Here is a 23,406-nt window from a genome sequence, read left to right as displayed (position 1 = left end):
AGTCTGGGGAGCGCCCTGGACAACCCGGGCTCAGAAGAAATGGACTGAACTACGAGACTGAAGACATCTAGTGGCAAAGCACTGTGGGGGTAAATCTCTGCATTGAAGGTGAATATTGCAGAAAAAGTGGGCTTTAGCTTTTATTTGGATGTTATTTTCGGCTGGAGTTCTGCCTCAACAAGTCACCAGACTAGAACAATCGTGCATATCCATATGAGATGTCTCAACACCTGCTTCATATAAGCCACCAATGGGTGAAGCAAGGATGATAACAGCTCTGGAGGCTGTGACAAACAACGTGAGCTTCCATACTTCTGACAGATTACCGTTTATGTAGATGTAGTTTTTAGGGCCATCACTGCACTTCTGGGAAACGCATGCAAATTGCAAAATGAGTCATGAAACAGCAGCATCCATCAGAGCCTACTTGCTCCCAGAGGTGTTTAGCTTTGGGACAGATTCCTGTAAATTCAATTTAAAACTAATTAAACTGTTATATAGCATTATTTAGATGCTGGGTATATACAATATTCCATTTTCTATTGGTAAAGGAAATATGGATTTAAGACACACTGAGCATTCCAGTTCATAACGAAATCCATACCAATACATTCAGCTCAGCAACCGAGACATGAAAATCCATTTCCCAAAATATGCAGCATACTAGCTCTCAACCAAAGGAACAGCGCGGTTATATTTTTATCATCTTTAACCACTTCAGCCCCGGAAGAATTTCCCCCTTCCTTACCGGAGCACTTTTTGCGATTCGGCACGGCGTTGCTTTAACTGACGTGGTCGTGCGACGTGGCTCCCAAACAAAATGTACGTCCTTTTTTTCCCACAAACAGGAGCTTTCTTTTGGTGGTATTTGATCACCTCTGCGGTTTTTATTTTTGGCGCTATAAACAAAAATAGAGCGACAATTTTTTTTAAAAAAAATGCAATATTTTTACATTTTTTCTATAATAAATATACCCCAAAAAATTCACAGTTTAGGCCAATACATATTCTTCTACATAATTTTGGTAAAAAAAAAAAATAAAAAAAAAAAATCGCAATAAGCGTATATAGATTGGTTTACGAAAAAGTTATAGCATCTACAAAATGGGGGATAGATTTATTGCATTTTTTTTTTTACTAGTAATGGCGGCGATCTGCGATTTTTATTGTGACCGTGACATTGCGGCGGACACATCGGACACTTTTGACACCTTTTTGGGCCATTCACATTTATACAGCGATTAGTGCTATAAAACTGCACTGATTACTGTGTAAATGTGACTGGCAGGGAAGGGGTTAACCACTAGGGGGCGCTGAAGGGGTTAAATATGTTCCCTAGTGAGTGATTCTAACTGTAGGGGGAGGGGACTCATAAGGGGAGGAGACCGATATGTCTTCCTCTGTACTGGGAACACACATCGGCCTCCTCACCTGACAGGACCGTGGATCTGTGGGTGTAAACCCACAGATCCACGGTCCTACCACGATTGCGGGCAATCGCGGGTGCCCGGCGGACATTGCGGCCGCTGGGCACGTGCACCGGGTCCCGAGCGATGCCGCGCCAGGAAGCCCAGGACGTCATATGGGAGATCCCATTTGTGGACGTCATATGTCTATGGGCGGAATGTGAAGTGGTTAAAATAATTTTGGTGGAGTCATTACATTTTTTGATTCATGAGAAGTGCGCTTAAAGTAGAACTGAAAGGACAAACATATTTTTAGTTTTTATTGCTGTCTGGGGCCCCCCCGTTAGCGATATTCACCCACTCCGTTTGTTCTGCTGTCCGTTATCACATAAATAGAAAGTAAAAAAAAAAAAAATCCTAAGTTTTGAGTGGTCACCAAAGCAGGAAAGGAGGGGAAATCTTCCATTGGCTCTTGTGACAACCAGGGATTCAGGGATTTTTTTCACTTTGGAGGAATTTCCTCTCACTTCTTGTGGCTATGGGACAGAAGTGATGGAAAATCTTTACCGATAGGACAGGGATTTCATGCTTTCCGTTTTCATCAGATCTCCCCATAGGAGACAGTGGCGCTGCACAAGCCCCTCCCCGCTCAGTGAGCAGAGAGGGACTTGTCATCCACCGGCTCAGCGTAGACCAGCGCTGAACCGGCAGGAGCAGACGGACTCCGTAGCGCCGAGTCCGCCTGTGTGGAAGAGGCCTAAGGGCTTTTTCATACAGGCAGACTCCACCAGCGAATCAACCAGCTCAGTGTGGGAGCCTTCTGCTGCCCCCCCCCCCCCCCCTAGCAGGCGGTTGGCTTATGCAGAGCAGACACGGACACAGCTGTCCTCCATGGGCGGTTGGATGTAACATACCGCCTATCCGTTTACATGCGATTTTCATCCGACTCAAACCACCAGATGGATGGAGAACAGATCCCCCATCTGTCTGTTTTTAGTGAATAGGATTGGTTGGCGGCGGGTGTAAACAGACACATGTCCGTTTACATCTGCGGCTTCATAGAGGACAATGGATGGTCTGATGGGACCTGCCCAAAAAATTGAACCCGTTCGGTCCGCCTGTGTGAAAGGGACCTTACTACACAGCAGACTAGTAATGTTAGTTTTAAGCAGGCATCTCAAACTGGTGGCCCTCCAGCTGTTGCAAAACTACAAGTCCCATGAGGCATTGCAAGATTGACAGTTGCAAGAATGACATCAGGTAGAGGCATGATGCGAATTGTAGTTTTGCAACAGCTAGAGGGCCGGCAGTTTCAGACCCCTGGTTTAAAGCATAACTAAAGTTTTCTTTTAGTTTTGGAAAGGGATTAGAACCCCTGGAGGGCTTTTATAACCGTTTGTGTCCCAGTTAGAGGGTCATCCTCTATTCTTCCTGTATACCATTATCACGGAGAGTGAAAAGAAAGAAAATCTCACATTTGAGTTGTCACAAGAAGTTGGAACCCTTCCAAAGGGCAGACATTAGTCCTTAGTTCTGGTGACCACCATAGATTCCATGATTTTGTAGGGCTATCTTCTCACTTCCTGTTTTGACTATGGGACAGGAGGTATCTATTATACAGGCATCTACTGTATTTTTATAGCACTGATCGCTGTATAAATGACAATGGTCCCAAAATGGTGTCAAAAGTGTCCGACGTGTCTACCGCAATGTCGCAGTCTCGATAAAAAAAAAAAAAAAAAAAAAACGCAGATCGCCGCCATTGCTAGAAAAAATTATAATAAAAATGCCATAAATCTATCCCCTATTTTGTAGATGCTATAACCAATCAATATGCGCTTATTGCGTTTCTTTACCAAAAATATGTAGAATACATATCGGCCTAAACTGAGGAAAAAAATAGTTTTTTTATCTTTTTTTGGGATATTTATTATAGCAAAAAGTAAAAAATAATGCATTTCTTTTCTTCAAAATTGTCTTTATTTTTTTCGTTTATAGCGCAAAAAATAAAAACTGCAGAGGTGAGCAAATACCACCAAAAGAAAGCTCTATTTGTGGGGAAAAAAGTGCTTTAGTCAGCAAGTGGGTAAATCCTTCCGGGGCTGAAGTGGTTAAACTTGGCAGGCCTGTTTTTTATTTCTTCTTTTTTGACAGCTGCCGACTTGAGCAGAGAGCGGCTCGGCACTGAATCGAGGAAATGCTGTGTTAAGATCACAATGGCGATAGAATCGCGATCTCGATTCTTTAACGATTAATCGTGCAGCTCTAAAACCTAATTTAAAAAAATACAGCCTAGCCTGTTGAAAAAGATGCCAACAAATTGCAGCATTATATCAGTTGTCTGTTTTAAACAATTTGATCAACTTCACGCAAACACAAAATAATACATTTCTGCCTGCTCTGGAGATTGCCTTATTTCCATCTGAAAAGAGCCGTACAGGGAAATAAAATCACACAGCACCAAAATGATTAGAAATGAAAAACGTCACTGCAAAAATTAAATGAACACTCTTGGGAAAGATCACAAATTTCCATGGAATCAATATCCCAAAATGAATTCAGCCGGGGATACCGGCACCATGCAGCAACACGATATAACAGCGCCACGCCTATGAAATTCAATGGTCTTCATTTTCAGAATTAGTCGAATTTCTTTATTTGTAAGAGTGATTTTGAGCAGGCCTAAATCCCTACACTTCTGACACATTCAGAATACAATTAAATGATAAGGGGTAAATTGAATTTAAATTATATATGTTTTTTTCAAAGGCCAATTTAAACCATGTTATTTATGGAGCCCGGGGTCACAGTTACGGCTGGGGGAAAAAACGATTTGAATCTTGAATTGAGTTGGGAGGTCAAATCGGTTCAGATTTTGACCAAATCGATTTTTTTCCCCATAGGACCAGCACTCCGCGGACTAGGCCGAAGCCTTGCCTAAAAAATCCTGCCCGCAGCTCGTCGCGATCCTTTGCCCAGGATCGTGGCGAGCAGGATTTTTTGGGCGAAGCCGCGGCTTCGGCCTAGTCCGCAGCCTTTTCCCAGGACCTTTTCATCGGTCCAAACCGAGCGTGTGTGGGCCCCATCGGTCCGTTATCTTTCGTCTAAAAATGTAGAACTTGCTTTAAAATTCAACCGATGGGCGCCTAACCGATTGGTCAAAACCGATGGTTCAAAGTACACGCATGCTCAGACTAAATGAGGGGACGGGAGCGCTGGTTCTTGTAAAACTTGCATTCTTAAAGCGGGGGTTCACCCTATCAACGCAAAAAAAAACATTTTTTTTTCTTTTACCATAAAATCAGGCATTGTAGCGCGAGCTACAGTATGCCTGTCCCGATTTTTTTACCCCCGTACTCACCTTGTAATCGTAGATCGAAGATACCGGGGAATGGGCGTGCCTATGGAGACGGAGGATGATTGACGGCCGGCTCTGGCGCGTCACGCTTCTCCGGAAATAGCCGAAATAGGCTTGGCTCTTCACGGCGCCTGCGCATAGCCTGTGCGCAGGCGCCGTGAAGAGCCGAGACCTACTCCGGCTGTCTTCGGGGAGAGTGACGTGCCAGGGCCGGCCGTCAATCATCCTCCCTCTCCATAGGCACGCCCATTCCCCGCGGGAGCCGAAATCTACGATGTCCGATTACAAGGTGAGTCCGGGGTTAAAAAAATCGGGACAGGCATACTGTAGCTCGCGCTACAATGCCTGTCTCGATGGTAAAATCAAGTCAGTGAGGGTGAACTACCGCTTTAATGGAGATAGCACATTTGTCACGCTGTAACGAACTGAAAAGCACGGATCGTCTCTCACCAAACTTTCACTAACAAAGCTGTAACACGGAATCCGAAAAAAGCAGAGGCAAGGGTGGCGCCAAAGGCTTTGGCCTTCCCCTTTATAGTGACGTCGTACGTGGTTTACGTGTCCGCGTTCTGAACCGAATGCTTCTTTAACCTATGGTGTGTAGGCACATCAGACCATCAGTCAGCTTCATCAGTGAACCGATGAAACGGTCCTTCAGTCCGTTCTCATCGGATGGACTGAACATGTGTACAGGGCTTTAGGGTATTTTGACAGCTGGCGCCCCCCCATCCAAGCCACAACAGGCTTGGATAGGTCTGCCAACTCTAGTCACATGACTATTCTGTGCAACGTCCCATCTTCCTCTGTACGGCACAGTAAAAGGACTACAATAACGAAGTTCTAGCAATTAGCATTCCTAAGACACTTTTGGCACTATAGACATGCCTAGATGAAAAACAGAAGCCTGGTGTTCCTTGTACAGTGAATCTGGAAAGTATATGGATCCACTATGGATTACATTCATTATTTTCCTCAAAATTCTACAAACAATACCCCATAATGACAACAATGTGAAAGTTTGTTTGAAATTTTTGCAAATTATAAAATGGAAAAAAAAAAAAAAAAAAGTATTCACAGCCTTTGTTATGACACAAAAAAATTGAGCTCCGCTGCATCATGTTTCCACTGATCAGCCTTGAGATGTTTCTACAACTTGATTGGAGTCCACCTGTGGTAAATTCTGGTGATTAGACATGATTGGGAAAGGCACACACGTCTATATAGGGTCCCACAGTTACCAATGCATGTCAGAGCACAAACCAAGCCACGAAATCCAAAGAATTGTCTGTAGACCTCCGTGACAGGATTGTAACGAGGCACAGATCTGGGGAAGGGTATAGAAAAATGTCTACCGGATTATCCCAATGAGCACAGTGGCTTCTCTCATCTGTAAATGGAAGGCCTCCATGCAAAACAGAGATCAGGGGGAGAAGGGCCTTAGTCAGGGAGGTGACCAAGAACTTGACGGTCAATCTGACAGAGCTCCAGGGTTTCTCTGTGGAGAGAGGAGGACCTTCCAGAAGAAGAACCACCATCTCTGCAGCACTCCACCAACCAGGTCTGTATGGTTCAGTAGCCAGACGGAACACTCCTTAGTAAAAAGGCACAAGACAGTCCACCTGGAGTTTGCCAAAAGGCACCTGAAGGACTCACAGACCATGAGAAACAAAATTCTCTGGTCTGATGAAACAAAGACTGAACGCTTTGGCCTGAATGGCAAGTGTCATGTCTGGAGGAAACCAGGCAGCGTTCATCACCTGGCCAATACTATCCCTACAGTGAAGCATGGTGGTGTCATTGAGTGGCCCAGCCAGAGCCCAGACTTGAACCTGAACATGGCTGTGCACCAATACTTTCCATCCAACCTGATGGAGCTTAAAAGGTCCTCCAACGAAGAATGGGAGAAACTGCATGGGCCAAGTTTTTAGCATCATACTCAAAGACTTGAGCCTGTAATTGGTGTCATAGGTGCTTCAACAAAGTATTGAGCAAAGGCTGTAAATACTTATGTACATGTGATTTTTTTATTTTTAATACATTGCAAAGATTTCAAACAAACTTCTTTTACGTAGTCATTATGGGGTATTGTTTATAGAATTAATAAGAAAATAATGAATTTAATCCATTTTGGAATAAGGCTGTAACATAACAAAATCTGGAAAAAGTGAAGCACTGTGAATACCTTCCGGATGCACGGTATGCTTTTTAAAACATATTTTTTAACTTTAAAAGACTAAAAACCATGGGCCAGATTCAGAAAGATCAGCGGATCTTTCTGCTGGCGAAACGTATGTCATTTACGTTACGTCGCCGCAAGTTTTTCAGGCACGTGCTTTATTCACAAAGCACTGGCCTGTAAAGTTGCTGCAGGGGTAGCGTAAATCACGCGGTGGAATTCAAATTCGGTGGGTAGGGGGCGTGTATCATTTAAATGGAGCGTCCCCGTGCCAAACGAACTGCGCATGTGCCGTCCGTAAAATATCCCAGTGTGCATTGCTCCAAATGACGTCATTGGTTTCGACGTGAACGTAATTGACGTCCAGCCCATTCACGGACAAGTTACGCAAACGACGTAAAATTTTCAAATTGCGACGCGGGAACGACGGCCATACTTAACATAGGATACGCCACCTAGGGGGCATGTTTATCTTTACGCGGCATATCTCTTACGGAAACGGCGTATCTTTACTGCGACGGGCAAGCGTACGTTCGTGAATCGGCGTATCTACTCATTTGCATATTCTACGCCAAACAATTGAAGCGCCACCTAGCGGCCAGTGTAAATATTGCACCCTAACATACGACGGCGCAGGCAGGTTTAAGTGTATCTCAGTTTGAGCATACACTTAAACATAGATTCCGAGTTACGTCGGCGTATCTACTGATACGCCGGCGTAAATCTTTGTGAATCCGGCCCCATGTTTTTTTTTTTGGATAGAGTGCAGAGGGATTAGAACAATGGTTAGATTTATTTCCGTCTGTGATGCCCCCCCCCCATTGTGGAGATTCACCATCTCTATTTGTCCTGTTTACCATTATGATTGAATATAAAAGTAAAAGAAAATCCCACATTTTGGGCCGTCCCCAGAAAAGAAATAGAGGGTAAATCTTCCAATGAGACAACAGTACACGAGATAATGAGTGGACATTGTTAGTCTGCCCGCTAGTAACCAACAACATGGTCGCCTCCAAGGCGGCAACACATTTTTTCCTCCTTACCCGGTGATCTGTCAAAAACGGCCAACTCGTCGTGTACCGTGGTCTATACGCTGCCGGTGTTCTGTGAAAACAGTTGGAGTTTTCAGCAGAACACCGGTACCTGCTGAGCCGGCCTAGATTCAAACCGTCTACTATGGCCTGCCTTAGGCAGTACATACTTGTTGGTAGATCTAAAGAAGAGATTGTGCAATCAGATTGTAATGTGTGATAAACTTCAGGCCTCGTTCACATGTCCCAGTGTGGCCAGACAGCAGATCCTTTTTGAGGAATCAGAAGAGTCACATGTCTGGAATCATGTTTGCATGCATCCACACATCCAGAGTCAATCATCTGTCGCTAACTAGAGGTAACCACTAGCCATGCCTTCAGTCTGCCTCTTAGTGCCTTGTACAGGCTGAGCGGCCACCGCTGTCTGCACACCCCTGTCATTTCCCCAGCTATAGTAATCTGCTGACTGTCCCATTTCAGATGTGAGCATGAGGCCTAATGCCGCGTACACACGAACATTACCGTGTTTCCCCGAAAATAAGACATACTCCTAAAATAAGCCGTAGCAGGATTTCTAAACATTTTCGAAATATAAGCCCATACCCCCGAAAATAAGACTTTGTGATGGGCGTGACTATGCGTAGCAGAGCGGAGCGGGAAACAAGACGTGATAGGCGTATGTACCGTAGTGTACTGGTACAGAGCTGTAAAGAAGTTGTGCAGCCCTTCTTATCTGCCCCATCGTGACAGCTGCTATGGTGACCGGAGAGGTGTCGGCAGCACCATCAATAAGGTCAGCTCCCCCTGTCAGGTCCCGGTCTGTGAAAGCGAAAGTAAAAAGTCTCCTCAGTGAAGTGTGAGGAGCTGGATGCTCTGTCCTCAGGGGAAGAAGTAAAGCTGCTCCCCAGCACTGACCAGCAACAGCCTCTCACCCCACACAAACAAATGTAGATTGTTGTACCATACTTGCCGGTAATACAAATAAAACATCCCCCGAAAATAAGCCATAGTGTGTTTTCTTGAGAAAAAATAAATATAAGACGGTGTCTTATTTTCGGGGAAACACGGTATTCATGTCATGAAAAAAAAATAGTTTTTCTCGACGTGATTTGTCGTGATTCCTCTCAAGCCTGCCTTGCAAACACACGTTCGTGAAAAAATATGCTTGAGCAAAGCGCGGTGACATACAACACATAGGACGGCACTATAAAGGGGAAGTTCCATTCGAATGGCGCCACCCTTTGGGCTGCATTTGCTAATTTCTCCGTCTCATAACTTGCATGCACGTTTTTTTCCCCCTCGTTAAAGCCTACATACGACCATTTTTCACAACGTGAAAAATGACGAGAAAAAATAGAGCAGGTTCTACATTTTTTTCGGGCATTTTTCTCGTCGACAAAAGTGCTCTGGAGCATACACACGACCGTTTTTCACGACCAATTAAAAAAATTATATTTTTATCGTCATGAAAAACGGTCGTGTGTAGGCAGCATTAAAAAACTGGTATCCATCTGAAATACCGTGTTTCCCCGAAAATAAGCCCGGGTCTTATATTAATTATGCCAACAAAAGACACAGTAGGGCTTATTTTCGGGGTAGGTCTTACCATGTAATGTGCTGTCTTCTCTCCCCCTCTCCCTCCCTGCCTGTCAGGAATCCCCAGTGTGAACTGAGTTAAAATGCTTGTAATACTCTATTACAGTATTATATAATGTACAATGTGCGTGTTCCTGTAATATAATTGAGCCAAATACCTTTGTTATAGCGCCATTCTGCGCTTCTGTGATCCGCTGGAGCTCTCTTCCCCGCAATTATATTACAGAAACACACACATTGTACATTATATAATACTGTAATAGAGTGGATTTTAGGATTTTACAAGCATTTTTAACTAGGGCTTATTTTCGGCATAGGTCTTATATTGCAGCCCTCCTGGGAAATAATGCTAGGTCTTATTTTCAGGGTAGGTCTTATTTTTGGGGAAACAGGGTAGTTATACATGTACCACGGGCACCCATTACGTGTGTGCCTTGCTTGTTTCCTTTTTCCTGCAAATATACCCAACGCTCTGCAGTATCTAATTACATTAAACACCCACGATTCTTTTGTTTCACAGGGGCAATGGGGTTGATTTACTAAAGGCAAATAGGCTATTCATTTTGCAAGAGAATTTTCCCTTAGTTTAGCGAATAAGATAAAGCTCTGCTGACATCCATTATCTAATCACGTACAAGCTGTAGGTCAAAGAAATGCTGGAGTTTTTCTTTTCATGACAAGAAACAGGTACTTGTTTAATTACAATCAACAATGATTTGGAGGTACTGGCACAGGCTCTACTGATTCATGCACATTTTAGCTTTAATGATAGGCAGCAAGGTGCATGAGTGAACAGGAGGAATCACCCAATTAACAATGGTGACCTAATGCAGGTGATTAGGATTACATGAACAAAACCACCTTTATTCTGGGGCTATTATAAAATGAAACATGACCTCATTTAATACGGTAGTATCCCCAAGCAACCAATTATCTAAATTTACCATAGTCAGATCATGAGAGAGCGAATTTCTGATCGGCTTCCATGGATTAAAGTAGGTGTAAGCCCAATCACAAAAATCACATAATCGATAGGGTTCATTCACACAGGTGTTACACATGATGCTACAGTTTTGTAGCAACCTAGAATGCTAGGCAAACGGGGTCACTTGTGTCCTGGCAACCAAATACGCTAGGGTGCATTGGCCTTCTGCATCCTAGCCACCTAGGATGATCGTTGTTAGAAGCTGTCTGCATCCTAGCAACCACCACCTATATCCTAGCAACCCAGGATGCTAGAGGGCAGGAGCTGCCTGCATCCTAGCAATCATGTACGCTAGAGTGTAGGGGCCACCTGCGTCATAGACACCATGCACTCTAGGGTGTAGGGGCCGCCTGCATCCTAGCAACCATGCACTCTAGGGTGTAGGGGCCGCCTGCATCCTAGCAATCATGCACTCTAGGGTGTAGGGGCTGCCTGCATCCTAGCAATCTAGGTTGCAGGGGCCTATCATTGTGTTTACGCCACTGACTACACATTTTTTATATTGTCGGGCCACGACAAGAGATGTGGCCCACATTTGCTGTCCTGCTGGCTGCATGTAAATATTACACAAACATTACATGTGTACTGCATACGGACAGCTAACATGCAGGAGCTTGCTGTCCATCAGCAAGATCCTGCATTTTCACTTTGTTAAATCTGTGTGTCCTAACATAGCCTTCCTAGTGTTACTCCAAAGAAACCCTTTCAGGTTGTAGGAAGCCCCTGCTCTAAAAATAGCGCCTGCAAACTGACCCTAAACAGCGGCTGCTGTTTCTCCAGTGTGAAAGCCCGAGGGCTTTCACACTGGAGTGGTGCGCTAGCAGGACCGCTCCAAAAGTCCTGCTAGCCGCATCTTTGGAGCAGTGTGTTTACCGCTCCTTCCCATTGAAAGCAATGGGAAACCGCGGCTATACCGCCGGCAATGCGCCTCTGCAGAGGCGCATTGCGGGCGGTATTAACCCTTTTTTGGCCGCTAGCGGGGGTTAAAACCGCACAGCTAGCGGCCGAATACCGCCGCAATTCCGAAGGTATAGCGCTGCTATACCGCCACCACACCTGCCCCAGTGTGAAAGGGGCCTTAGGGATTCCCAGCTGACAGGCGATTGTAAACAAAAGACAGTTAGAAAAAAAAATTGCGAGTGGGTTTCCCTAAATCCATACCAGGCTCTTCGGGTCTGTTATGAATTTTAAGGGGGACCCACTGCCCAAAAAAAAAAAAAAACCTATGGCCCTTCCCCAAATATCTGTACCAGACCCTTATCTGAGCATGCAGCCTGGCTGGCCAGGGAAGGACAAGCGTGCGGCCTCCATTCCTGATGCATACCAAACTAAATGGGGGCACAAAAAAAACAGAAACTCCCCTGACATGCAGTACACTATTTCAGTGCTTGAAGATTCAGAGCAATTAAATTTAAAATCCCTTTGAGGCAGAAAAACGCAGATAGTATTATTGTGCTGATTCGCTATGACATCTACTAATACTGCATTATAGAAGCCTGATCACAACATATGAAGGTCACATACTACAGATAACAAATGAAGGACGACTCCCACTGATTTCCACATCATTGGGAGAATTCCTATTTATTCATCCAAGCTTACACATAAATAGAACATCCAACAGGATTCCTCCAGGAATCATTAAAAGGCAAAAAAAACAATATGGCCAGGGAGCTGATCTATAGCAACAGGACACCGACTCAAACTTTCCGATTGTTCGCATATCTCGCCAAAGCTCTCCAACTGTCCCAAAATGCCTTGGGTGGTAACCGAAACGTAATATCAGGGATTTCACAGAGGAAAAAGAAGTGCAACGGAGATAATGACTTGAAGGAAAAGCCCTAAACATCGAGCTGCACCACACCCCAACAGAAGGCCTGCAAGATTTCAAATAGAAGATACTAACCCAGAAAATCCACAGTCTGATATTTCACACCAATGACAAAACACAGTACTACATGGCATCATTCAAAGAAATAGGTTCCTTACATTTACTGTGTTTGTTTCCATATTCTACACATATAAAAGCATGTGCCATTATCACTTGGTATGTAAAGGACTTTAGACTCAGTAGAAAGTGTGAGCAATGTTAACTGCATTATAATTGCATGTACTATAGGCATAGAGCAGACATTCTCAACTACTGGACCCCAGAGGAATCCTTCAATGCACTTTCAGGTGTAGAGGAACCCCTGCTAAATACAATTTATTGGGGGTCAGCGGGAAAGATGCCCCATTACATTGGTGGTCAGCGGGAAAGATGCCCCATTACATTGGTGGTCAGTGGGAAGAATGGCACCTTTACAATAGTGGACAGTGGGAAAAATGTCACCTTTACATTGGTGGACAGTAAGAAGAATGTCACATTTACATTGGTGGACAGTGGGAAGAATGTCACATTTACATTGGTGGACAGTGGGAAGAATGTCACCTTTTCATTGGTGGACAGTGGGAAGAATGTCACCTTTTCATTGGTGGACAGTGGGAAGAATGTCACCTTTTCATTGGTGGACAGAGGGAAGAATGTCACCTTTTCATTAGTGGACAGTGGGAAGAATGTCACCTTTTCATTAGTGGACAGTGGGAAGAATGGCACCCTTACATTGGTGGTCAGTGGGAAAAATGTCACCTTTACATTAGTGGACAGTAAGAAGAATGTCACATTTACATTGGTGGACAGTGGGAAGAATGTCACCTTTTCATTGGTGGACAGTGGGAAGAATGTCACATTTACATTGGTGGACAGTGGGAAGAATGTCACCTTTACATTGGTGGACAGTGGGAAGAATGTCACCTTTTCATTGGTGGACAGTGGGAAGAATGTCACCTTTATATTGGTGGTCAGTGGGAAGAATGTCACCTTTATATTGGTGGTCAGTGGGAAGACAGCTTTCTACACTGTTGGTCGGTGAGAAAAATGATACCCTTACTATGGTGGTCAGAGGGATGAATATCATCCCTATAGTGATTGGCAGTGGTAGGAATGCACCGTACATTGGTGGTCAGTTGGAGGAATTCCGCCCAATTAATTGGTATCCACGAGAAAAATTCCCCTTACACAGGGAGTCAGCAGGAAAAATATCACCCTTACAGACAGCTAAAAAGATCATTGGTATCATGCCACTGTCTCTTCTAAATAGAATTAACCCGGGAAGTATAGAAGCACCAAATGGGAAGTCAAGAAGCCACGCTCAAGGAACTCCTATCAACCTCTGATTGAACCCTAACCTTCCATGGAACCCCAATTGAGAATGGCTGACAGACACTCGGTCTACACTTCAAAAGCAATTTTCCTATATAACTAAGCTGTGTGAGATGGTTTGCTTAAGCATACAACCTGATCTACCAACAAGTATGTAGTGCAATGGCCCTCCTGATTGGTTGAGGTGGGCCATTAGCCACTATTAAGTGGATCTTTACATAGTTTTGCTAAATCTATAGTGAATTGTATGGTCAGATCGCAATGTGTATGGTGAACCTTAGAAAACTAAAGACAAAAAAGGTGACCAGTTGCCCATAGCAACCAAATAGTGGTTGCTATGGTCTCCTTCACCCATCTTCTCGACCCCAGACTTATTACATGTATGTGTGTTGAAGTCAGAGCTGTCACATCATAAATACATACAAACATACATAGAGATCACATCATGAGATCTTACATACATGCATAGAGATTATATATATGTATGTGTGTGTGTGTGTGTGTGTGTGTGTGTGTGTGTGTGTGTGTGTGTATATGTATGTATGCACACACACGATCTCTATGTATGCCAGACCTGACATACATATAGGTCTTAAATACATACATACCTGGCATACATACATACATATATAGAGATCTTACATACATAGAGATCTGGCATACATACATAGAGATCTTACACACACATAGAGATCTGGCATACATATACATAGAGATCTTACACACACACATATATAGAGATCTGGCATAAATATACACACATAGAGATCTGGCATACATATACATAGAGATCTTACACACACACACACACACACATATATAGAGATCTGGCATACAGAGATCTGGCATGCATACATAGAGATCTTACTTACATACATACATAGAGATCTGGCATACATACATACATAGAGATCTTACACACACAGAGATCTGAGATCTGGCATACACATACATACATAGAAATCTTATACACACACACACACACACATATATATATAGAGATCTGGCATACATACATAGAGATCTGGCATACATACATACATACATACATAGAGATCTTACATACATACATAGAGATCTTACACACACACATACATAGAGATCTGGCATACATATACATACATACATAGAGATCTGGAATACATACATACATATACATACATACATAGAGATCTTACACACACATAGAGATCTTACACATACATAGAGATCTTACATACATACATACATACATACATACATAGAGATCTTACATACATAGAGATCTTACACACATACATAGAGATCTCTGCCTTGTAGTGTTCTTTCCCTAGCAGACACCTCCTATATGGGTAGTATAGAGATGATTATCAGACAAGTGTATGGAGCTGACACATGGTATGGAGGCTCCAGCCTGTCCCTGCAATGTCTCCCCAGCCCTGATCAGTCCATGGAGTATATCCTATATATAGCAGACAGGAAGCGGGCATTGTTGTGATGGCACACACACATACCGTCGTGCAGCACTCACCTCTGTGCTCCTGGTCCAGTCTATGCGTTGTCCCCACACACGATCGTTCCTCCTTCCTTGTCTCCACACCCCGATCGGGGCCCTGCTCTCCCCCCACCGATCCTGCCTCCTCTCTCCCCTCCCTTCCTTCTATTTCCTCTTCCTCCTCTGGCTGGCTTGTACGATTCTCTATGGAGAGGATGGATCCGATGTGGGGGCCAAGGACGCGGGCTGTGGATGGTGTCCTGTGGGGGGCCAGATCAGGCCGACAGCTGTGTGTCTGTATGGGAGTCCTGGAGGTGGAGGAGGAGGAGGAGGGTGTTGCGGTTACTAATGATGATGATGATGATGTTGCTATTTGCAGTGAGCTCAGAGCTCTGACCCGCCTGCTGGTTGCACGGTGTGTATGGACGGTAGTGGGGAGGACTGGGCGGACAGGTTATGTCACCGATCAACAAGGCTTTATGTGTACAACTTCAATGCCAGTCCTTTACTGCCAGTCCTGCCAGTCCTATGGAGCCTGATCATCCCTACAGGAGGGGGAGATGGGGGGACTGGTCCATAGGACTGGCCTATGTCTGCACCAGGGGCTCCAAACTTTTCACTTCCTGATTATTCATGGGACAAAAAATACTAAACAGTTTTATAAATCAATATACAATAATTGCATTTTACTTGGATCTTTTCTTCACCACAGGATTCAGAACAAAACAGAAGACGCTTCATTAAAACAAACTAAAGTCCTCCGCTGACATCAGGGTCCCTACCTGAGCCCCCCTTACATCAAAGTCTGCCTTAGGAGTCCCCTGTACATTAGGATCCCCATCAGAACCCCTAACACCCGAGACCACCTTAGGCACCCCCTTTATCAGGGGTCCCATCAGAGCCCCTAACACCAGAGACCACCTTAGGCACCCCCTTTATCAGGGGTCCCATCAGAGCCCCTAACACCCGAGACCACCTTAGACCCCCCCCCCTTTATCAGGGGTCCCATCAGAGCCCCTAACATCAGAGACCACCTTAGACCCCCCCTTTATCAGGGGTCCCATCAGAGCCCCTAACATCAGAGACCATCTTAGACCCCCCCCCCCTTATCAGGATCCCCATCAAAGCACCTAACATCAGAGACCACCTTAGACACCCCCTTTATCAGGGGTCCCATCAGAGACCACCTTAGACACCCCCTTTATCAGGGGTCCCATCAGAGACCACCTTAGACACCCCCTTTATCAGGGGTCCCATCAGAGACCACCTTAGACACCCCCTTTATCAGGGGTCCCATCAGAGACCACCTTAGACCCCCCCTTATCAGGCTTCCCATCAGAACCCCCTTATATTAGCGCTTAGACGCGAGTTTCACAACTCGCATTCAGCGCTCTATAAGTATTTATTCCAATCCAATATCAAAGTCTGCCTTAGGAGTCCCCTGTACATCAGGATCCCCATCAGAGCCCCCAACATCAGAGACCACCTTAGACCCCCCCCCCCTTATCAGGGTTCCCATCAGAGCCCCCTTACACTGAATAGGGTTGCCACCTGTCTGTCCGGGTTTCAACCCGCCTGAAACCCAGAAACAGTATTCAGACTGGGCCGTGGCTCCCCAAGTAACCGAGATGGTCGCGCATAAATCTGTTGCCATCCAGGAGCTGTGGGTGTCTGTCTGGGGCTAGGTTTGGCATCACTGAAAAATGGATGATGTCAGCAAGAGCAATTTGGCCACACCCACTGTTCCTCACAGCACACTCTGCACGCCACATTACTGCTCTCCTTGGGGCACCCAAGTGTGTCCCAGGTCCTACAGTGGATACTGCAAAAAAAATTGCCCTGTGCTACAAATGTGTTCAGGTTTGGGTGACCAGACATCCCCAGTTTCAGGGGACAGTCCCCTGATTGAGGACACTGTCCCCGGACCAAGTCTGTCCCTGGTTTTGTGCCCAGATTGCATTTAATAGGGGACAGGGGCAATTTCAGAGACAGTCAGTGCAGAATTAAAATAAAAAAATTAGAATTACACCCCCCCCCCGCTCCGCTGTGCCTATTAGCATGGGGGGGGGGTTGTATTTTTCCCATTTATCTGTGCCCCTTTCTGATAATCATGTGCTGGTCGGAGCGGAGGGAATATTTCTTCAGTTTCGGGCGCATGCCCATTCAGCTTCGCTCGCATGTTCTTCTGCCCTGGCTCAAATCCTGGCCAGCCACCTGCCTATCTCCTTGCCTTCCCTGGCGGAGTGATCTTCCTCCGCTCCCCATCCAGTAGTAGCCGGGCCCGAAGAGTAAGACGTGAGAGCCTGTGAGACGGGCAGAGAGTCGCTGATTTTTGCAATTACCCTAGGAGTCCCCTGTACATCAGGATCCCCATCAGAGTCCCCATAACACCAGAGAAAATCTTAAAACCCCCCCTTATCAGGGTTTCTATCAGAGCCCCCTTACACCAAAGTCTGCCCTAGGAGTCCCCTGTACATCAGGATCCCCATCAGAGTCCCCATAACACCAGAGAAAATCTTAAAACCCCCCCTTATCAGGGTTTCTATCAGAGCCCCCTTACACCAAAGTCTGCCCTAGGAGTCCCCTGTACATCAGGATCCCCATCAGAGACCCCCATTAACTTTAGAGACCACCTTAGATACTCCCTTTATCAGGGTTCCCATCAGAGCCCCTCTTAACATCAGAGACCACCTTAGCCATTCCTCTTTAAATCAGGTCCCCATCCTTAGAGTCTGCCTTAGGGGCCCCCCTTCCATCAGAGTCCCCATAAGAGCCACCTTACATCAAAGTCCACATTAGGAGTCCCCTTTACATCAAAGTCTGCCTTAGGAGTCCCCATCAGAGCCTCCCTAACATCGGACCACCTTAGTCACCCTCCTTTATCAAGGTTCCCATCAGAGCTCCCCTTAGACCCCCCCCCCCCTTTATCAGGGTTTCCATCAGAGCTTCCTCACATCAGAGACCACATTAGACATCCCCCTTATTTCAGGATCCCCACCAGAACCCCCTTACATCATAATCTGCCACAGAGCCTTATCCTACATCAGATTTCCCATTAGAGCCCCCCTTACATCAGAATATTCATCAGAGTCCCCCCCCCCCCCCCCTATTTTCGGCTCCTTATTCAAGCCTCCTTGATTTAGATTGCCTATCAGTAGTCTGCCCCTACCTTAATTACAGTGTGGCTGTATCATGTAGCAGCAGAGCAGGAGTCAGGAGACTGAGCAGGTATGAACGTAGGAAGCTTTGACCTCCTGCTGGGGCAAGCATGTCATCAGTTGCTAGAGCGGCGGCAGGCCTAGCAACCAGCTGACTTAGGCTGGCCATACATTATAAAAAAATGTGTCCAATTTTCTTTTAGATTTAACAAAATCAGTCAGGCCTTTGTACTTCATAGTTGAAGGTAAAGTTAAAGGAAATGAAACAAGAAAATTGTATAATGTATGGCCCACTTTAGAGAAAGAACCTTATTAGTTGTGGGCCATGTGCAGTCATGTAGCAGGTGGGATTTGGCCTGCGGACCATAGTGGAGTCCCCTGGTCTACAGTCATCAGCACTGCAAAGGGCCTTCAAAAATTTATTGCAAGCACATAAAGCCAAGATGCCAAATATTCAGGACCTTTCAGGGTTTCCTTCTTCAGGGCAACTGAATAAACGAGTCACCCTAAGGAAGGGAACCCTGCTTGAACCGCAACATTGGCATCTTGACTTTATGTGACATTATGAGCCCAATAATTAATTGCATTTGTGAATTGTCCCTGGCGCACATGTGATCTGCACTTGAAGCAGTATGAAACCCTCTGCTTTTTTAGTTTAACACATCAAGCATAATAAAATAAATATTCTCCAGTAATCCATCTTTACAGGAAAGAGTTAAAGCCTAACCTTCATTCATAGAAGAAGTCCTGTAGCTTCCATAAATGAAACAAGATCTATGAATGGAAGACGAGCCGATGAATAAAAGATTTACCGCCTCCATTTTATGATCTATGATAATTTTTTGTTCTATTTGTTTTATTTTATATATTTTTGGGATTTAAGCGGAGTTCCACCCTAAAGTGGAACTTCCGCTCATCGGATTCCTCCCCCCCTCCGGTGCCACAATTGGCACCTTTTTGGGGGGAGGGGGGACAGGATACCTGTCAAAGACAGGTATCCTTCCCCACTTCCAGGAGTCCGGCCGCGGCAGTGACATCACCGCGGGGCTCCCTCCTCCTCCTCCCCTGGCCGCCGGGCTAATAGGAGAGAGGAGCGGGCCTCGCGTATGCGCAGTAGGGTTCCTGGAGTGAAGCCGAAAGGCTACACTGCCGGGTTCCCTTACCCGCAATGGCGACAGCAGGCAGCACCCGACAGCTGATGGGAAACATCAGCTGCAGTGCCGACATCGAGGGACACCAGGACAGGTAAGTCTCCATTTATTAAAAGCCAGCAGCTGCAGTATGTGTTGCTGCTGGCTTTTATCTTTTTATTTTTTTCCCCGGAACACCCCTTTAACTTTATTGCTATCACAAGGGATGAACAACATCCCCTGTGACAGCATAGGCATGACAGGTGACAGCATAGGCGTGACAGGTGACAGCATAGGCGTGACAAGTGACAGCATAGGCGTGACAGGTCCTCTGTATGGAGAGATCTGGGGTCTATTAGATCCCAAATCTCACCTCTGGCCTCCAATGCAGCCGCCACCCACAGAAATGATCGAGTGGTTATTTAGCCTCTCAAATCACTTCTGGTAGAAAGAGAATCGCCGGTTAAAACATTTCATGAAAGCATTTACTGACTACTAATACAGTAAAACCTTGGTTTAAAAGTAACTTGGTTTGAGAGCGTTTTGCAAGACAAGCAAAATATTTTAATACATTTTGCCTTGATATACAAGCGATGTCTTGATATAAGAGTAGCGTCATTTCACAACTGAGTATAAAAAAGAAGAGAGGAGCCTCTAAGTGTAACAATATGGTTATGTTTAACCACTTAAGGACCGCTGCACGATGATATACGTCGGCAGAATGGCACTGCTGGGCACATCAACATACAGTGATGAAAATAAGTATTTGAACACCCTGCTATTTTGCAAGTTCTCCCACTTGGAAATCATGGAGGGGTCTGAAATTGTTATCGTAGGTGCATGTCCACTGTGAGAGACATAATCAAAAAAAAAAATCCAGAAATCACAATGTATGATTTTTTTAACTATTTATTTGTATGATACAGCTGCAAATAAGTATTTGAACACCTGAGAAAATCAATGTTAATATTTGGTACAGTAGCCTTTGTTTGCAATTACAGAGGTCAAACGTTTCTTGTAGTTTTTCACCAGGTTTGCACACACTGGAGGAGGGATTTTGGCCCACTCCTCCACACAGATCTTCTCTAGATCAGTCAGGTTTCTGGGCTGTCGCTGAGAATCACGGAGTTTGAGCTCCCTCCAAAGATTCTCTATTGGGTTTAGGTCTGGAGACTGGCTAGGCCACGCCAGAACCTTGATATGCTTCTTACAGAGCCACTCCTTGGTTATCCTGGCTGTGTGCTTCGGGTCATTGTCATGTTGGAAGACCCAGCCTCGACCCATCTTCAAAGCTCTTAGGCCCCATACACACGAGAGGATCCATCCGCTGGAATTGATCCGCGGACCGGCTCCAGCGGATAGATCCCCTGGTGTGTACAATCCAGCGGATCTGTTTCCGCGGATTTTTATCCCCTGGGATGGATTTCCGGCGGATAAAAATTTGAAGACATGCTTTCAAATCTATCCGCTTGAATCCATCCCAACGGATTGATCCGCTGGTCTGTACAGACTCACCGGATCAATGCGTCCGAATGAATCCCCCGCATGCGTCGTAATGATTCGACGCATTCGTGGAATTCCTTATATGACAGCGTCCGGCACGTCGCCGCGTCATCATCGCGGCGACGGCGCGACACATCATCGCGATGGGATTTCGGCGCGGATTTCGATCCGATGGGGAGTACACTCCATCAGATCAAGGAAAAAACATGAAATACCCCCTCAAGGGTGGGACTTTATAAGTGACACAAACACGTGAATGAGTAGAAAAATATATAGCAAATTTATTTAAACAATTCAAGTCAGGACATCATACAGTGTCCTAGCAAGGATAAAAGACCACATGCAAGTGGTATACAGATCCTATTTGTAAAGCAATAAAACAGACATGAGACAAAAATTGGTCCAACCCGACAGCCGTTTCGGTATCTGTGATCCTTCTTCAAGGGGTATTACAGAAGATCATTGTGTCAGAGAAATACATGTCTATTAGAAAAGAGATATATACACATATTACATAGAAAAAATTCAACTTAAACAATATTTACAACTCAAGTGACCGAAATTGTTAAAAACATGGGGAAGGGGAGACAAGAAAAGGACAGCCATACAACTATGTCATTTATCAAAACAGATATGAGCTACTTACAGTCAATAAGATCTGTAGATAGAATCCTGTCTCAGTGTGAAAGTACGCCAAAAACAAGGGGATAATGCTGTATATGGAGATCAATGTCTCTGTGTTCACGGGGAGGATATACAATCATAGCCTACCAAAAAGGTCCACGCCTAGGGAAGGAAGGGAAAGAGGAAAAAAAAAAAAGTATATATAATATGTATATATCATTATTTGTTGCATTCAAAGAGTTAAATGCAGACACACATGTATAGCAAAGAAGAGTAACCCCATAGAGCTGATAATCCAAAAATGGAGCCCCATAGAGCTGGTAATCGGATCAAAATCCTCGCAAATCCTCAAGAGGATTTATCCGCGGAAACGGTCCGGTGGACCGTATCCGCGGATAAATCCTCTCGTGTGTACGGGGGCCTAACTGAGGGAAGAAGGTTGTTGCCCAAAATCTCGTAATACATGGCCCCGGTCATCCTCTCCTTAATACAGTGCAGTCGCCCTGTCCCATGTGCAGAAAAACACCCCCCAAAGCATGATGCTACCACCCCCATGCTTCACAGTAGGGATGGTGTTCTTGGGATGGTACTCATCATTCTTCTTCCTCCAAACACGGTTAGTGGAATTATGACCAAAAAGTTCTATTTTGGTCTCATCTGACCACATGACTTTCTCCCATGACTCCTCTGGATCATCCAAATGGTCATTGGCAAACTTAAGACGGGCCTTGACATGTGCTGGTTTAAGCAGGGGAACCTTCCGTGCCATGCATGATTTCAAACCATGACGTCTTAGTGTATTACCAACAGTAACCTTGGAAACGGTGGTCCCAGCTCTTTTCAGGTCATTGACCAGCTCCTCCCGTGTAGTCCTGGGCTGATTTCTCACCTTTCTTAGGATCATTGAGACCCCACGAGGTGAGATTTTGCATGGAGCCCCAGTCCGAGGGAGATTGACAGTCATGTTTAGCTTCTTCCATTTTCTAATGATTGCTCCAACAGTGGACCTTTTTTCACCAAGCTGCTTGGCAATTTCCCCGTAGCCCTTTCCAGCCTTGTGGTGGTGTACAATGTTGTCTCTAGTGTCTTTGGACAGCTCTTTGGTCTTGGCCATGTTATTAGTTGGATTCTTACTGATTGTATGGGGTGGACATGTGTCTTTATGCAGGTAATGACCTCAAACAGGTGCATCTATTTTAGCATAATAAATGGAGTGGAGGTGGACATTTTAAAGGCAGACTAACAGGTCTTTGAGGGTCAGAATTCTAGCTGATAGACAGGTGTTCAAATACTTATTTGCAGCTGTATCATACAAATAAATAGTTAAAAAATCATAAATTGTGATTTCTGGAATTTTTTTTTTGATTATGTCTCTCACAGTGGACATGCACCTACGATGACAATTTCAGACCCCTCCATGATTTCCAAGTGGGAGAACTTGCAAAATAGCAGGGTGTTCAAATACTTATTTTCCTCACTGTATATGTACGTTGCTCTTTAAGCCCAGCCGTGAGGTCGCGGGCGCGCGCCCGCGACCCTGTCCGAAGCTCCGTGACCATGAGACCCACGGACCCGATCGCCGCTGGAGTCCCGCGATCGGTCCCCGTTCGTCACTGTGGCGGCGTCATCGATCGTGTGATCCCTTTTATAGGGGGACACAATCGATGACGTCACACCTACAGCCACATCCCCCTACAGTTGTAAACACACTTCAGGTCACACATAACCCCATCAGCGCCCCCTGTGGTTAACTCCCAAACTGC

At 45.2% G+C, this 23,406-nt stretch overlaps 1 protein-coding gene and 1 long non-coding RNA gene across 2 annotated transcripts in view; both read right to left on the bottom strand.

Annotated features, from left to right (window-relative positions):
- RALA (RAS like proto-oncogene A) overlaps positions 1-15,646 on the bottom strand; it is a 61,329-nt gene extending 45,683 nt beyond the window's left edge. Inside the window, exon 1 of the mRNA XM_040353238.1 lies at positions 15,265-15,646. The gene's annotated coding sequence lies outside the window, so the exon portion shown is untranslated. The remainder of the gene's footprint in view (positions 1-15,264) is intronic.
- A 5,630-nt stretch (positions 15,647-21,276) lies between these two features.
- On the bottom strand, positions 21,277-21,957 carry LOC120939593. The gene is made up of 2 exons (XR_005749290.1): positions 21,666-21,957; positions 21,277-21,502 (listed from the first exon to the last, which is right to left on the bottom strand). It is a non-coding gene; the product is annotated as an uncharacterized LOC120939593 (long non-coding RNA).
- Positions 21,958-23,406: the final 1,449 nt, after the last annotated feature.

This window comes from Rana temporaria, chromosome 5 (assembly GCF_905171775.1).
Source record: "Rana temporaria chromosome 5, aRanTem1.1, whole genome shotgun sequence".
NCBI lineage: Eukaryota > Metazoa > Chordata > Amphibia > Anura > Ranidae > Rana > Rana temporaria.
The sequence above is the reverse complement of the archived record's forward strand: the minus strand, read 5'-3'. Positions and strand labels throughout refer to the sequence as shown.